Here is a 15,587-nt window from a genome sequence, read left to right as displayed (position 1 = left end):
CAAGTATCTCTCTGATGAATTTAGGGACTACTTAAAGGACAATGGGATTGTGTCACAACTAGCTCCTCCTGCTACCCCTCAACTCAATGGTGTCTCAGAGAGGAGGAATAGGACCTTGTTGGACATGGTCCGGTCACTTCTCGTACGCTCAGAATTACCCACATCCTTTTGGGGATATGCATTAGAGACTGCTATCAACATGCTGAATCGGTTTCCAAGTGCGGACAAGTTGGAATCCAAAACCAGTCGTTGCCTATTTATAGGCTACCCAAATGATTCAATGGCTTATCTATTCTATGACCCAAGTGAGCAGAAAGTGTTCTGCAGTCGAAACGCCCAATTCTTAGAATCCGAATACATCATGGACACTCACTGTCAGGAAATAGTTCTTGATGAGGAGAGCTCAGGAGCAGGTGGAGATGTCCCACAAGTTCTACGTAGTGACCAACCTAGAAGGTCCACCCAGGTATCCAGACCACCCGTCCGATATGGTTATGACCAGGATACCTACCTGGTGGAAGCCTTGACTAGTGAAGAGGATCCCATGACTTACGCGGAAGATATGTTAGACATAGATTCCTAGAAGTGTGTGGAGGCCATGAGAGCTGAGATGGACTCGATGGAGACCATTGGCGTCTGGATTTTAGTACATCCACCCTCTAGGGTAAAAGCGATTGGTTGCAAATGGATCTACAAGAGGAAGAAGGGCCCAGATGGCAGGATTGAGACCTACAAAGCTCACTTGGTGGCGAAAGGGTATACTCAGAAAGAAGGAATCGATTATGAGGAAACCTTTTCGCCCGTGGCCATGCTTAAATCCATTAGGATCCTGTCAGTTGTAGCAGCATACCATAACTACGAGATTTGGCAAATGGATGTCAAAACTGCATTCCTGAATGGAGATTTTAGTGAAGATATCTACATGCAGCAGCCGCAAGGCTTCATTGCTACTTGTCAGGAACACATGGTATGTAAACTCAATAGATCCATATATGGACTTAAGCAGGCTTCTAGGAGTTGGAACATCTGTTTTGATTCTTCCGTCAAAACGTTTGACTTTGAGCAGAATCTGGATGAGCCCTGTGTTTACAGGAAGTCCAATGGGGATAAGATTACCTTTTTGGTATTGTACGTGAATGATATCCTACTCATTAGGAATGATGTAGGAATGTTGACTTCGGTCAAGGTATGGCTATCACAGCAGTTCTCCATGAAAGATCTTGGAGAAGCTTCATATATACTGGGTCTTCGACTCTATAGAGATAGATCGAAGTGGATATTTGGATTATCCCAGGCTACTTACATCAACAAAATTGTCAAAAGGTACAGCATGGAAAACCCCAAGAAAGGAAATGTTCCTTTCAGACATGGAGTAACTCTCTCCAAGAAGATGTCTCCCAAGACTTCTGAGGAGATTGAAGGCATGAGAGACGTTCCCTATGCCTCAGCCGTAGGGAGCATCATGTATGCCATGCTGTGCACTCGCCCAGACATAGCTCAGGTGGTGAGTGTGGTAAGTATATTCCAGGCTAACCCAGGGCAGGAGCATTGGACTACTGTGAAGAACATACTCAAATACCTTTGAAGGACAAAAGAGTTTTGTCTGATATTCGATGGTAGTTCACTACAAGTTCTGGGGTATACCTGAAAGAATGGTAGGATCCATCTAATGGATGCCATAAAGGTTGCAGAATGGGTGGGCGAATTTCAAAAATTTTCCTACCTTCTCCCAACTGGGAATCATATTCCCTGAATTTAGAATACAATATTCAAGGATCCTACTTGAACCATACTCAAACCAGATCTGTACCAAAAGACAAATGGGAGGAATATACCTGATCCGGAGAAGCAGTATCTCCCAAAGTTGGTGTTCACGCCCAAAGAATGCTCCAAGATCCGTTCTTGCTGAAGATGACATAGCTGTGGATGGAACAGAACCAGCAGGGTGCGTTCTACACACTGGATCCTTCGCAAGTATCCTCTAGAAGCACTAAACACTGAATCTATTTCAGTCTTTCTTGCAAGACTGATGTCAAGAACAGATTTCTTGACTTTCTTTTCTGCAAAGATCTAATCTTGCAAAGGAGATGGCGGCGGTAGGAGGAGAACTCTAAAGGCGAAAAGGCTGAACTGCCTTTTTTTTTTCTTTTTCTGGAGTATGAGATCTGATCTCAATTCGCAAGAACCTTTCTTGCGATTTTTCTCTTGATTCAAAATCTGTTGTATTTCTCTCCTTCTTGGTTAGGGTTTCTCCTCCTTTCTTCTTGATTAAGAAACCTCCTAATTAGGAGTTATCGCAATCCAAATCAGTATTTTGATAGGGGATAATCTTAATCCTATCTGCAAATAAAATTAGCTTACTCCTGATCTTATCAGGAGGTTACCAGATTCAAATCTAATTTGAATTTGGTCTCCAAGAGTGGATAAGGCTAAAGGCCCAATCCTTTTACTAACATTAATCTCAGATTCGCCCCAAGGATGGGTGATCACATCAACCCACCTCGAAATGGGCTTCTGGCCCATTAAGTGTTCAGTGTCTAATTACTTTCCAATCTGCTACCTAGTTGGGCTTTTTTGTATGGCGTGGGACCCAAGCAGTGATCTACACACCAGCCACATGGGTTCGGCCCATCCTTTAATATAAGGCCCAGCCGAATTCACTAAAAAACTCAATGAACCCCTTGAGTCCATCATGTGGACCCTATGGGCCCAACACTTACATTAAGTGGTCCCTGGGCCAAGCCATCTTATAAAATCCCAGGGACTGTGGGCAGGTGCAAGATTAGCCCATCAGGTATTATCCTCAATGGTCTTCCACTTAACCTCTCAACCCTTAATGATCAAGCACTGCCCGACAAGAGAGGACCTCTCCCTCGGCTGCAAGGAACAGTGCCGCACTCTCCTCTCACATGGATCCCGGGAATTAAAACCATTTGCAAACAATTTGAAACCGTACATATATATATAAATATATTAATTTTGCAAAACAAAATTCCAACGATTGAAATCAACTGCCGGCAGTTTGGTCTCCATCAGAGAGAGTGCATTCCCGATCATTACCCTTTGTCCGACAAAGTGGCTGATTCTGTCACTATGATCACCCACTCAGATGAATTCTCAAACTGCCCCAACATACCCATGTTTTGATCCCCGCTAAGGATTTTACTGATTGGCATATCAAAGGCAGCCTGATCCAACACCTAGTGAAGTGTCATAATCGAGTCTAGGGGTCAGGTGTAACTTCCAGTTTTGCCCATCTATCTCCAAGGTCCAAGGCAAGACTGGAAATCTGGTCCGGTTCAAGGATTCAAGTAATCCCATACTACATGTGCCTCGGGTCTTACCCTGGTGGCTGAGACAGGCCATCCCAACACTTGGTGGCACAGCAGTATCAGCCTTGGTAGGATAAATCTCCCCAGACTTATCCAACGGCTGTGAACATTTAAAACTAACACGAGTCTCTATAAATGTCCAGTTTTAGGGTTTTACACAGAATTAAACCAAACAACATGAATCAAACATGCACTTTATTTATTTCCACTAAATAACAAAAGTACATCAAATCAGATTGAAGCTAAGGGCATACAAAAACTGTCTAACAATACCGATGCCGATTTCCAGTTAGATCCAGATGATAGAAAGTCTACATCTGGGTATGTTTTCACGATAGGATCGTGTGTTGTTTGCTGGAAAAGTAGCAAACAGGGGTCCACTGCAGACTCCGCAACCGAGGCCGAGTACATGGCCGCAAGTGAAGCTGCCAAGGAAGCCATGTGGATGAAGAAATTCATACACGAATTTGGAGTGATTCCGTCCAGCACATCACCCATCACGTTGTTGTGTGACAACAATGGAGTGATCGCCCAGGCTAAAGAGCCTCGGGCCCACTCGAAGTCAAAGCACATTGAGAGAAGTACCATGTACTGCGGGAGATCGTTGGTAGAGGGGATGGTCTAATTCAGAAGGTAGCATCAGCGGATAATGTGGCAGACCCATTGACTAAGCCACTGACACAGAAGGTGTTTGAGAAACACGTGGAAAGCATGGGACTCTAGCTTGTACCGGATTGGACCTAAGTGCAAGTGGGAGCTGTTAGACAGTCCTGTATGCCCTTAACTTCAATCGGATTTGATGTACTTTTATTATTTAGTGGAAATAAATTAAAGTGCATGTTTGATTCATGTTGATTGGTATAATTCTGTGTAAGACCCTAAAACTGGACACTTATAGAAACTTGTTTTAGTTTTAAATGTTCACAGCCATGGGATAAGTCTGGGGAGATTTATCCTGCCAAGGCTGATACTGATGTGCCACCAAGTGCTGGGATGGCTTGTTTCGGCCATCAGGGTAACACCCAAGGCACATGTAGTATGGGATTGCTTGAACCCTTGAACCGGACCAGATTTCCAGTATTGCCTCAGACCTTAGAGACAGATGGGTAAAATTGGAAAGTTACACTTGACCCCTAGACTCGATTATGACACATCCTAGGTGTCAGATCGGGCTGTCTTTGATGTGTCAATCAGTGAGATCCTTAGTGGGGGTCAAAACCTGGACATGTTGGGGTAGTCTGAGAATTAATCTGAGTGAGTGGTCATAGTGATAGGATCAGCCCCTTTGTCGGACAACGGTAATGATCAGGAATGCACTTTCTCAGATGGAAACCAAACTGCCGACAGTTGATTTCAATCGTTGGAATTTTGTTTTGCAAAATTAATATATATATATATATATATATATATATATATGTACGGTTTCAAAAGATTTGCAAAAGGTTTTAATTCTCGGGGTCCATGTGAGTAGAGAGTGCGTTACTGTTCCTTGCAGCCGAGAGAGAGGTCTTCTCTTGTCGGGCAGTACTTGATCATTAAGGGCTGAGAGATTAAGTGTAAGACCATTTAGGATAATACCTGATGAGCTAATCTTGCACCTGCCCACAATCCCTAGGTTTTTGATAAGATGGCTTGGCCTAGGGACCACTTAATGTAAGTGTTGGTCCCATTGGGTCCATGTGATGGGCTCAAGGGGGTCACTGAGCCTTTCAGTGAATTCGGCTGGGCCTTGTAATAAAGGCTGGGCCGAACCCATGTGTTTGGTGTGTAGATCAATGCTTGGGTCCCATGCCATACAAAGAAGCCCAACTGGGTAGCAAATTGGAAACTGGTTAAACACTGAACACTTAATGGGCCAAAAGCCCATTTCGAACTGGGCTGATATGATTACCTGTTCATGGGGCGAATCTGAGATTAATGTTAGTAAAAGGATTGGGTCTTTAACCTTATCTACTCTAAGAGACCAAATTCAAATTAGATTTGAATGTGGTAACCTCTTGATAAGATCAGGAGTTAACTAACTTAATCTACAGATAGGATTAAGATTATCCCCTATCCAAATACAGATTTGGATTGGGATAACTCCCAAAATATTGGGAGGTTTCTTAATCAAGAAGAAAGAGGAGAAAACCCTAACAAAAGATATCAGATTTCGATCTAGGGTTTGGAGTAAGCAAGAAACACATCCTGCGAATTGAGATCAGATCTCTCACAGACTCCAGAGAGAAGAGATAGTTTTGCCCTCTTCGTCCTTGGATTTCTCCTCCTCCAACCATCGCCACTCCCTGTTGGAAGATTGGATCTTTGCAGCCACAGGAAGTCAAGAAATTAGTTCTTGACAACAGTCTTGCAAGAAAGACTAAAAGATTCGGTGTTCAAGATTTTCAGAGGGTTCTTGTGAAGAATCCAGTGTGTAGGACGCACCCTGCTGGTTCCGTTCCATCCACAACTGTGTCATCTTCAGCAGGAGCGGATCTTAGTTTCTTCTTTGGGCGTGAACACCAATTTTGGGAGATATTGTTTCTCCGGATCAGGTATAATCCTTCCTGTTTCCTTTTGGTTCTGATCTGGTTTGATTTTGGTTCAAGTTGAATCTTTGAATAATGTATTCTAAATTTAGGGAATATGATTCCCAGTTGGAAGAATGTAGGAAATTTTTTTTGAAATTCGCCCACCCATTCCGCATCTTTCTTGGCGTCGATTAGATGGATCCTACCATTCTTTCAATTGAGAGGAAGTACCACATACTGTGGTAGATTATTGGTAGAGGGGATGTCCTGATTAAGAAGGTAGCTTCAGTAGAGAATGTTGCAGACCCATTGACTAAACCACTCACACAGAAAGTGTTTGAGAAACACGTGGAAAGTATGGGACTCCAGCTTATTCCAGATTGGACCTAAGTGCAAGTGGGAGCTGTTAGACAGTTTTGTATGCCCTTAGCTCCATTTAGTTTGTTGTACTTATGACATTTATTGTAAATGAATAAAGTACATAATTGATTCATGTTCCTGTGGTGTGTTTCTGTGTAATACCCTTAAATCGGACACTTAAGAGACTTGTGCTGGTTTAGAATATTAACAGCCGTTGGATAAGTTTGGGGAGATTTATCCTGTTAAGGCTGACACTGATGTGCCGCCAAGTCGGTTGGGGTGGCCTGTCTCTGCCACCAGGGTGAGACCCGAGGTACATGCCGTGTAGGATTAATTGAATTTTTGAACCAGACCAGATTTCCAGTATTGCCCTGGACCTTGGAGATTGATGGGCAAAACTAGAAAGTTACACCTGACCCCTAGACTCGATTATGATACTACACTAGGTGTCGGATTGGGCTGTCTTTGATATACCAATTAGTGAGATCCTTAGTGGGGGTCAAAACCTGGGTATGTTGGGACAGTCTGAGAATTCATTTGAGTGGGTGATCATAGTGATAGGATCAGCCCCTTTGTTAGATTGGGGATGCACTCTCTCTGATGGAAACCAAGACTGCCGGAAACCGATTTCAATCGCTGAGATTTATTTTGCAAAATATATTTTATATGAGATATAAATATATATTATGGTTTCCAAACATTTGCAAAAGGTTTTAATTCCCTGGATCCATGTGAGCAGAGAGTGCAACACTATTCTTTGCAGCCGAGGGAGAGGTCCTCTCTTGTCGGGCAGTGTTTGATCATTATGGGCTGAGAGGTTAAGTGTAAGACCATTGAGGGTAATACCTGATGGGCTAATCTTGCTTCTACCCACAATCCCTGGGTGTTGCAAGGTGGCTTGGCCCAGGGACCACTTAGAGTAAGTGTTGGGCCCATAGAGCCCATGTGATGGGTTTTAGGGGGTGCACTGTCCATAACAGTGTATTCGGCCAGGCCTTGTAACAAAGGTTGGGCTGAACCCATGTGGCTGATGTGTAGATCAATGTTTGGGTCCCACGCCATACAACGAAGTCCAACCGGGCACCAGTTTGGAAGGCTAAGTGAGCACATAACCTTATTGGGCCTAAAGCCCATTTCAAACTGGGCTGATTTGATCAGTTAATTAAGGGGCGAATTTCTGGGATTGGATTGGCAGATAGGATTGGGTCTTATCCCTATCCACTCAGAGAGTCCAAATCTAAAAGTGATTCAGATCTAGGAACTTCCTAATGGGATTAAGAGAAGGCTGATCTAATCTACAGATACGATAAGGATTTACCCTTATCACTTAAAGGGAATTCTGATCCAAATATGATTTGGATCAGCAACTCCTAATGGGATTAGGAGCTGATCCCTTTAAGGTTATAAAAGGAGGAAGGGGCGGCAGCCTTTTGACACACTTCACATCCTGTCTTCAGTGCTGAAATCACAAGAGAGAGAATTCAACTTTATTGTGCTAAATCTCTCTTGTCGCCTCCTTCTTGCCGCCGCCATATCTGCTAGTTCGATCTCCTGTTCTCGTTGGGAGTGTCAAGATCAAATCTTGATATCAGTTCTTTGTGGAAGGACTAATTGGAAGTAGTGCTCACGTGTCATCCAACTGATTCTTGCGAAGGATCTGGTTCTTTTGAAGAATGTTGCTGATTCTGCTCCATCCTACATTGTGCCATCTTCAGTGGTAGCAGTTTTTGTTACCTTCCTTGGGCTGAACACCTTCATTGGGAGATACTATTTCTCTGTATCAGGTATATCCCTCTCATACTATTTTTGTTCAGATCTGGTTTGGTTCTTTGTTCAAGATTGATCCTTGAAAAATATGATTTTTCTAAAATAGGGAATACGATTCCCAGTAGGATGGAGAGAAATTTTTGAAATTTTCCCATTCTATTCCCTAAGATTTGGGCATCCATACGATGGATATCTCATCCCTTCACCCGAATCCAGCAGGCAGGCAGAGCAACTGTAGAGGCTGCCCCTGGAAGAGAGACCATTTCGGGGGACTATCCACGTAATCGTTGGAGGTTTGATTGTTGTGGGCTGTACCATAGTTGCAGCTCGGACATCAGCTCGCAAGGCCTCTAGGGAAGAACAAAACCCACTGAAGCGGCCAAGGATGGAAGATCCAAACTTCTTCATGGAGGACGACATGCATGGGGTCCACTACCCCCATGATGACGCACTCATCATAAAGATAAAGATCAATGACTTTGAAGTCAGACGTGTCCTTGTCGACTCCGGCAGCTCAACGGATATCCTCTTTAAAACAACATTCGACCAGCTCAAACTCCAAGAAAGCAACCTGAGGCATATGAACACTCCCCTAGTAGGCTTCAACGGAGAGGAAGTCAGGCCCCTAGGAAGGATTACAGTACTTGTGGAAGTCGGCACTTGGCCTAGCATTGTGAGACTCAACCACTGATGTGTTGCTCATTGTGACACTAGCAAGTGCACTAGCCGTTCAAGTAATAAAGTAGAGAGTGAAGTATCGTTCCCACGAGGATTTAGGAAACAATTACCAATACTAAATTGAGCACTTCTTATCTGATCAACAAATAAATCAAAACTCTAATGAAAGCTAAGAAATCCTAAATTAAAATCTATCTAAATCATTGGCCCAATTGCCTTCAATTCAGGTTAGAAGAGTAAGTAGTAAATGTCAATCTCAGAATTCAGCAATCTATCAATTTGGATCATTGGAATGAATCATGATTGAGCCTTGGTTTGGTGAAACCCCAATGTCATGAACAGCCTCTCTCAAGCGCATGTTCATCCTATGCATGAGTGACGGTTCTTCTATCTCTAGCAAGAATCTAATCCCCATGCATGCATTTCTTCAAACACTTCTAAGGCATCAATTCAAATCTGAATTGATCACCAACTGAATTGTGCAAGTTATCTCTAACCTTGCACTCAATTCAGTTCTTGAATAGTAGATCTGAATTCCTAGAGTCTCTCTCAAGCACTCTAGGAATTCCAAGCTATAGATTAATTCGGCAAATCTGAAAATTGCAGATCTGAATTCTTTTTCATGCAATTCAGATCTTGCAATCTCAGATCTGAGAATTCAGATCTGAGTTTTGAAGGTTAGTTGGCCGAATTACTCTACAATAACACCCTTATTCAAGAAACTTCAAGTATAATTCATGACCATTTGAATGAATCAAAAAGAATTAGATTGCTGAACTGAAATTTTACAAGCTGAAATACATCAAGGAAGAATGGAACAAGGAGAAAGAAGAAAGAAAATATAACAAAGAAACTGAATTCAAATCAAAAGAGAATGAAACTACAAATGATTTATTACAAAAGATCTTTGAATCACAAACCCTCAATTCGAACTCACCTTCTTCTTCTATCTTGCTTGTCTTGAACTTCCTTCAGCCCTTCTTCTTCTTCTTCCTTGCGCCTAGCCTTCTTCTCTTCTCTTCTCTCAAGGTGGCCGAACCTCTAAGAGTGGGAGAGCCTTCCTCTCAAGCAATTGAACAACTTTCTCCCCTCCTAGAGGCCTCCTTATATAGTTTTTCAAGGGGGCTCTTGCCCCTTCTTGAAGTCTCTAGAATTGGGTGTATTACACCCCTCATGAACCTTCTAGAGTGCTCCCTCCTTCTCTTCAAGAAACATCTAGGAGTTGCCGCCCCTAGCTCCCTTTGGGCTGCTATTTGGGCTACAACTTAGCTTGCTTTTGAGCTCAAGTGGGCTACACTCTAGGCTGTTATTTGGGCTAAAAATGGGCTGGGCTGAAATTTCCTTCTTGCTAGGCTTCTTCCCTTGGATTTTCCAAAGAGTTTCACTTGCTCTTCTTGGGCCGAATGAAATTCTCTTGCTCTCATGGCTGGGCCGGGCTGAACTTGATAAATTTTGGGTTTTCTTTTCTTGCTTTTGCCTTCTTTTTGTTGATTTGGCTCCCCCTGAAATCTTTCTTGCAATCAAGCTAAATTAAGGCAAAAATTAATAAAACCGGCATAAAAATCCATGCAAAAACCTCATAAAATATAGATAAATTGTAGGTTCATCAACCACGACTTCTTAGTGGTCTTAACCCCCTCTCTGTACAATGCCATAGTAGGCTACTACCATGTGGTGCGTGCTGTTGTCGAGTGCTGCTGCTGGGCGATGCGTGCCGCTAGGCGTGCGGTTGGCAGACTGTACCGCAGCGTGCTGCCAGGCGGTGCATGCCGCTAGGCGCGCTGCTGTGCATGCTGCTGCCTATGGTTGCGATGCAGCATGTTGTCGGGTGTTGTGTCCATAACATTACATCCCTCCTGGACAACGAGATTGTCCTCAAGCTCAAGGTCAGGGTAGGCATTGTGTAGGTCGGTCCAGGGAATCCAAGGGGCCTCCACTAGTGGTAGTCCATCCCAGTCTACTAGAACCTCAAAGTTGCCCTGATTGATGCGTGACCGGACAAGAGCTCTAGGTTGGAGGATGGGTTTGTCGCCCTTGAGAGGGGGTAGAGGAGGCACTTGCGTTGGGGGAGTCCCTATAAAAGGCTATAGTAGGGACACATGGAAGACGTCATGGATTTTGCCATGCTCTGGCAGTTCAAGTTGATAGGCAACCTTCTTGATCTGTTGAAGAACATTGAAGGGCTCGTAAAACCTTGGGGTTAGCTTTTGGTGGCCCCGTCACCTGAGGGAGAGCTGTCGGTAGGGCTAGAGCTTTAGCCAAATGAATTGTCCCGGTTGGAAGGTGACCTCGCGATGGTGTTGATCGTAGGCTATCTTCATGCATGCCTGTGCTTTCTATAAATGTAAGGAGACTTCAGCCAGTAGGGCATCGCGGTCTTGGAAGCTGCGGTCTACTTCCAATCATGTTGAACCCGGTTCGTAGGAGAGAAGACGGGGAGGGTCTCACCCATACACCATGCGGAAGGGAGTCATGCCAAGGGACAAGTGGTAGGATGTGTTATAGCAGTATTCGGCCCAAGGAAGGCAGTCCACCTAGCGTCGTGGTTGGTCCCCTACGAAACAACGGAGGTACATTTCTATGGTGCAATTGACAACCTCCATTTTCCCATCCGTCTGTGGATGGTAGGTGGAGGAAAAGGCTAGGGTCATGCCCTATAATCTGAATAGCTCCTTCCAGAAGGTGCTGGTGAAGTCTGCATCCCTGTCACTGACGATAGACTCAGGCAGCCCATGTAGGCGGAAGATGTGTGTGAAAAAGGCGTGGGCCACAAAAACTGCGCTGTAGGGGTGGGACAAAGAATGAAATGAGCATATTTGGAGAAGCGGTCCACCACTACAAATAGGATGGATTTTCCACCGACTTTAGGCAATCCTTCAACGAAGTCCATAGAGATATTGGCCCAGATCTGCATTGGGAGTGAAAGAGGCTGCAGGAGTCCTATTGGGTGTAAGTTCTCCCACTTTTGTTGCTGACATACGGAGCAGTCCTGGATGAAATCCCTAAGCAAGCCTCGCATACCATGCCAATGAAAATCTACACAGACGTGGTGTAACGTCTTCTGAACCCCTTCATGGGTGAAGTTATGGATGTTGGCAAGGATAGCTGAAATCAAGGAACAATCTGTTGGGAGATATACCCTTCCTTTGTACAGCACAAGTCCCTTGTGGATGGTCCAGTTTGGTTTGGTCATGCCAGACTGCAATTCTTGCACCAGGTCTCTCCATGTTGGTGATTGGGGCAACACGCTCCTTAGGTCCTCCAGTAGAGTCATGCGGGGCTGGGAGACCGCGTAGAGGTGTGTTGTGTCCTCTTCACGCCTGGACAGCGCATCAGTGACCCAGTTAGAGGCTCCCGCCTTGTGGTCTATGCGGAAGTCAAACCCTAGCAGTTTGCTTGCCCAGTGCTATTGGGGTGGAGTAGTAAGCCGCTGCTCTAGAAGGTACTTGAGGCTGTAATGATCAGTCTTGACAACAAAGGGCCTGCCCCACAAATACGGCCTCCAGTGCTGGACAGCCTTGGCCAGTCCGATCAATTCACACTCGTAGGCCGGTAGCTTGAGATGTTGATCTAGTAGTTTACAGCTGAAGAAGGCTTTGGGGTGCTCTTGCTATTGCAGTACTGCGCTGATGCCTATGTTAAACGCATCACACTCCACTGTAAATTCTTAGTCAAAGTTTGGTTGTTGCAGCACGGGGGTAGTGGAGAGTGCATCCCTTAGGGTTGTGAAGGCAGTGTTAGCTGCTTCATCCCATTGAAATGCATTCTTCTTCAACATCTTGGTTAATGGGGCCACCAAGAGTCCATAGTCCCTTACAAACTTGTGGTAGTATCCCGTGAGCCCCAAGAACTCGTGGAGAGCCCTAATGGTCTGAGGCTTGGGCCATTCCCGAATGGCTTGAATCTTGGAATTATCGACTGAGACTCCTTCCCTGTTGACTATATGGCCTAGGTAAAGGACCTGTGGCTCTCCGAAGGAGCACTTGGTTCATTTTAGGAAGAGCTTGTGCTGTCATAGCAGCTCTAGGACTGTCCTTAGGTGACAAACGTGCTCCACCCACGAAGTACTGTACATTAAGATGTCATCAAAAAATACTAGGACAAACCTGCGGAGGTGGGGCTGAAGTACCTCATTCATCAGGGCCTGAAATGTAGATGGGGCATTGGTAAGACCACAAGGCATGACCAGGAATTCAAAGTGGCCGTGGTGCATTCGGAAGGCTGTTTTCTCCACATCTTTAGGGGCCATTCGGACTTGGAAGTAGCCTGACCTGAGATCTAGCTTAGAAAAGTACTGAGACCCATGGAGCTCATCTAGCAATTCATCTACCACCGGAATCGAGAACTTGTTCTTGACGGTTCTATAGTTGAGCTCCCTGTAGTCCACACAAAACCTCTAGGTGCCATCTTGCTTTGGCACCAACAACACTGGTGAAGAGAATGGAGAGCTGCTGGTGCGTCTGATTCCCTGTTCCAGCATCTCTGTACACTACCTCTCTATCTCATCCTTCTGTAGGTGCAGGTAGCGGTACGGCCTCATGACAACAAATCCTGCCCCTAGTATTAAGGGAATCCGATGGTCACACGACGGGCGAGGTGGAAGGCCCTTGGGTTCTGAGAACACATCTAAAAAATCAGCAAGAAGCCCCTCCTTCTCTGCAGTGTGCAAGACGTTACCATGGAGAGTATGCACTTGTGGTTTTCTTGCTCTCATCTTGGTCCCTTTCCAGGTGACCTATTTCCCATGTAAGTCAAACATCATGGTCAAGGCACTGAAATCCCATAGGATAGGGCTGAGGGTGATGAGCCACTTAATTCCCAACACTATGTTGAACTTGTCTAGGGTCAGTACAAATAGATCTGTGAGGAATGGTTCAAAATCCACTTGGATTTGGATGCTTCGGCAGATCCCTGGACTGTAAACTCTCTCCCCATTTGCTATAGCCACCTGGAGCCACGGTTTGTCTTCCATTGGTAGCTTCAGTTGGAGTGCAGCCTGCTTGCTGATGAAGTTGTGGGTGCTCCCAGAGTCAACTAAAATCCGTACTTGTTTTCCTGCCACCTGGGCCTGCAGCTGCATGGTTTAGGAGTTTTGCATTCCAGTGACGGCATGGAGGGAGATCTCAGGTTCTAGTGCTGCCTGTTCCTCTTCTTCCTCCTCCAGCTCGTCTACCAGAAGGAAAAAGAACCGCTTGCAACGGTGGCCGGCTGAGTACAACTCATCACAGTTGAAGCATTGGCCCTTGGCTCGGTGCTCAGCCATCTCGGCCCTAGATAAGCGTCTGATGGGAGGTGTTGTCGTGCTGCTACCCATGCTAGTTGCAGATTGGGTAGTGTTGCTGGTGAAAGGGCATTGTTCCCTATTGGCAGCCATCGAAGGCCCTCCTTTGGTAGACCTTCGGTTCATCCAAGTCGTTGCAGGACACCCCATGCTGGACGGCCATCAGTTGATCTGTAGCTTGCGCTCGAAGGCTCGGGCTAGATTCATTGCTGTGACCAAGTTGGGTGGGTTCTGCATCTTGTTAGACAATTTTGTATGCCCTTAGCTTCAATCAAAATGATGTACGTTATGAATTTATTGTAAATGAATAAAAGTGCATATTTGATTCATGTTCCCTTGGTATGTTTCTATGTAATACCCTTAAACTGGACATTTAAGGAGACTCGTGTTAGTTTAGAATGTTCACAGCCAGTGGTTCGGTTTGGGAAGACCTATCCTGACAAGGCTGACACTATAGTGCCACCAAGTCGGTTGGGGTGGCTTGTCTCAGCTGCCAGGGTGAGACCCTAGGCACACACAGTGTGGGATTAATTGAATCTTTGAACTGGACCAGATTTTCAGTATTGCCATTGACCTTGGTGATTGATGGGCAAAACTGGAAAGTTACACCCGACCCCTAGACTCGATTATGATATCGCACTAGGTGTCGGATTGGACTGTCTTTGATTTACCAATCAGTGAGATCCTTACCAGGGGTCAAAACCTGGGTATGTTGGGACAGTCTGAGAATTCATCTGAGTGGGTAATCATAGAGACAGGATCAGCCCCTTTGTCGAACAATGGTAATGATTGGGGATGCACTCTCACTGATGGAAACCAAGACTGCCGACAACCGATTTCAATTGTTGAGATTTGTTTTGCAAAATATATTTTATATGATATATAAAAGTATATATCTTATGGTTTCGAAAAGTTTGCAAATAGGTTTTAATTCTCGGGATCCATATTTGAGAGAGTGCAACACTGTTCGTTGCAGCCGAGTGAGAGGTCCTCTCTTGTCGGGCAGTGTATGATCATTATGGGCTAAGAGGTTAAGTGTAAGGCCATTGAGGATAATATCTGATGGGCTAATCTTGCATCTGCCCACAATCCTTGGGTGTTACAAGGTGGCTTGGCCCAAGGACCACTTAGGGTAAGTGTTGGGCCCATAGAGCCCATCTGATGGGTTTCAGGGGGTGCACGGTCCATAACTGAAGGGATGAGAGATCCATCACATGGACGCCCAAAGATTGTGGAATAAGGGGCGAATTTCAAAAATTTTTCCTCTCCCTTCAACTGGGAATCACATTCCCTATTTAGAAAATCATATTTTCAAGGATAAATCTTGAACCTTAAACTGAACCAGATCTGAACCAAAAGGAATGGGAGAGAATAATACCTGATACGGAGAAGTAATATCTCCCAACGAAGGTGTTCACGCCCAAGGAAGGATCCAAAGACTGCTCCCACTGAAGATGGCGCAGTGCAGGATGGAGCAGAATCAGCAGTGTTCTTCCCCAAGAACTCTGTCCTTTGCAAGAAACAGTAGAAGGGAACATGAGCACAGCTTCCTTTTCAATCCTTTCTCAAAGAACTGATGTCAAGATCCAATCTTGACTTCTCCCACAGCTGGAGATCGAACTGGCAAACAGGGCGACAAGAGCAGGGAGGCGGCAAGAG

This window comes from Nelumbo lutea, chromosome 5 (genome assembly GCF_056320005.1).
Source record: "Nelumbo lutea isolate HS-2025 chromosome 5, American lotus-T2T, whole genome shotgun sequence".
NCBI classification, from domain to species: domain Eukaryota; kingdom Viridiplantae; phylum Streptophyta; class Magnoliopsida; order Proteales; family Nelumbonaceae; genus Nelumbo; species Nelumbo lutea.
Note: the sequence above shows the minus strand (reverse complement) of the source record.